The sequence below is a fragment of the Austrofundulus limnaeus genome, unplaced genomic scaffold (assembly GCF_001266775.1).
Source record: "Austrofundulus limnaeus strain Quisiro unplaced genomic scaffold, Austrofundulus_limnaeus-1.0 Scaffold65, whole genome shotgun sequence".
Classification (NCBI taxonomy): Eukaryota; Metazoa; Chordata; class Actinopteri; order Cyprinodontiformes; family Rivulidae; genus Austrofundulus; species Austrofundulus limnaeus.
Genome location: NW_013952467.1, coordinates 1,901,172 through 1,903,379, shown reverse-complemented (window position 1 = coordinate 1,903,379; position 2,208 = coordinate 1,901,172). Strand labels below are relative to the sequence as shown.

The following is a 2,208-nucleotide window of genomic DNA, read 5'->3' as shown; positions in this document are numbered from 1 at the left end:
CATTAGCACCTCTAGTAATATATTTACTGAGAAAAATGTTGACGTGTTCAATACTCATTTTATCCGCTGTATGCAATAAAATTTTAGGACACAAAAAGCTAACATGTATCTTTAATTGTTGTTGTCTCTGTTTGGTTTTCAACTAAAACACCCAAAAAGTTTCATCCTAACTTTCTCAGACTTTGACGAGTCCACATGAGCGTTGTTCTTTGGGCTGAATAAATGCCAGCAGCACCAGGCATCTCAGTGCACAGATGAAAAGCCAGAGTCGGAGTCGATGTCGTCTCTTCCATTCAGATGTCAGCGTGACGACTTAATTAATGTATCCCTGAGGTGGGAAGCTGAGACCCTGAAAGTTTGCGGCTGCTGCTGCTCTTGGAGAGCGTTCAGTGTTGGTTTTGCATCGCTTTTTGTTTCTTGTAACACTCCTGCTAAAGTCTTCTCGTGCGTTCTGTTGGTAACAAACTGAGGCCAGGAATGTTCTTCTCTCCTAAAGGCCAAGGAGTCGTTTGATTACAAACCCAAACAGGTCAGAGAGGAGAGAGGCAGACTGTGAGCACACTGAGGTGTTGACAAGATTAAAGATGAAGTGAGAAGAAAGAACAGAGGAGGTTTTCCRCTTATCAGCCAGTCTGAGCACGAAGCTGACCCGGGTCACCCGGCAGTCACATGCACACAAAAATAACCTCTGCACAGAAGCACAAGGGTGAACGTGGATCAGACAACAGCTCTGTGGAGTGTTTAAAACTTGTCAAATTATGAGMTTTTTATTTTATTTTATTCATTTATTTATTAATTTTTTTGAGCTGAGGTTACTTTTTCTTATTTTTCCTGTGTGGAGACTTGCAGGATTGCAGAAGATGCAGGTTTTTTTTATGTTTTCTGCAGCCTCTGCATTAAAAAGCTCTTGGCGTAAATTCAGGAAACGTCTAATGAGGTGGAAGAACTGTAGGGAAGCACCTTTACAATAAAAAATGTTTATTTTTTGTTTGTTTATTTTATTTTTTTAATGTTGCAGGCATYCAAAGTCAAACAAAACTAAATTCTTGAGGGAGAACAAGCCTTTCATGCCAGAGTTAAATGACAGAGTTGTATATGTTTTGGACAAACTAAATGTTATGCATGACTTGCTTGGTCTGTTCTTTCTAAAAAAAAATATGCTGAGGATATCTTTAGACCTCTGCACCCAGGTTTAGCCCAATATCTGTAACTTTTTCTGAGTTAGTCATTTTTTGTCGGCTAATAGTTAGCAGTGATGGCCATCTTCAGAGAGTTGACTCTCTAAAATRGTAAAGTTGTAAATTTACAGCCAAGACTACTTTCTGAGAGTTTCATTAGTTCATGWCATATTTTCKCACATTTGTTCTTCTATAATRATGGGGACTTTGCATTGACTTCCATTCATTTACCAGTCATTTCTATAGCCCAACCTTGACCTCTTACCCTAAACCTAACCTCACAGGGTCCTCACTGGACCTTAAATTTAACCTAAGCTCAATTAACACGTTTGTCCTAAACCTAACCCCTGACCTACTGACGGTATGTCCRCKAATGGGAACCAGGCTTTTGTCCTCATGAGAAGCATTGGGTTCTCACTAGTRTGTGTGTACCGAGAAAATGGTCAAAAATRGTCCCCACCAGGAAGCAAAATCATGTATGTACCTTTTMMTTTTRRWKCRTTTTATTAGGACCATTCATTGAGTTCRATTCATTTCCAGTAATTTTTATAGCCCAACCTTGACCCCTTACCCTAAACCTAACCTAAACTCAATTCACACCTTAGTCCTAAACCTAACCCCCAACCCAAAACAGCAGTTCCACCAAATTAGGATTGGTCTTGACAAGATAGGTGTGTATACCAGAAATGGTCCTAAAAAGGTAACAAATACAAGTTTACACACATTCATCCATTCATTTTTGTAACTGTATTTATGCCTAACACAGACATTTTCCCTAAAACAAACAATTACTGGTCTATTCCTAACCCTAACCTGAACCAAAACTTAATTCACATTATACAAACCTCTAAAGCTAACCAGTAAAGAACTAGCCTGGTTTAAACTAGACCCTGTCCTTCACTTTTCTTCGTACAAGGGACTGGACTTGCTGCAGAGACAATCGAGTTCTTGCAGGAGGCGTGGCCTCTGCTGAAGCATGTGTATTGTCGGTGTGAAGGAGGCTAAGCTAAGAAGCTAACTGGAAATCACG

At 39.7% G+C, this 2,208-nt stretch overlaps 1 protein-coding gene across 3 annotated transcripts in view; it reads left to right on the top strand.

Moving 5' to 3' along the window:
• The window catches only part of tbc1d16 (TBC1 domain family, member 16), a 28,771-nt gene that overhangs the window by 1,898 nt on the left and 24,665 nt on the right, over positions 1–2,208 (top strand). The window lies entirely within an intron of this gene.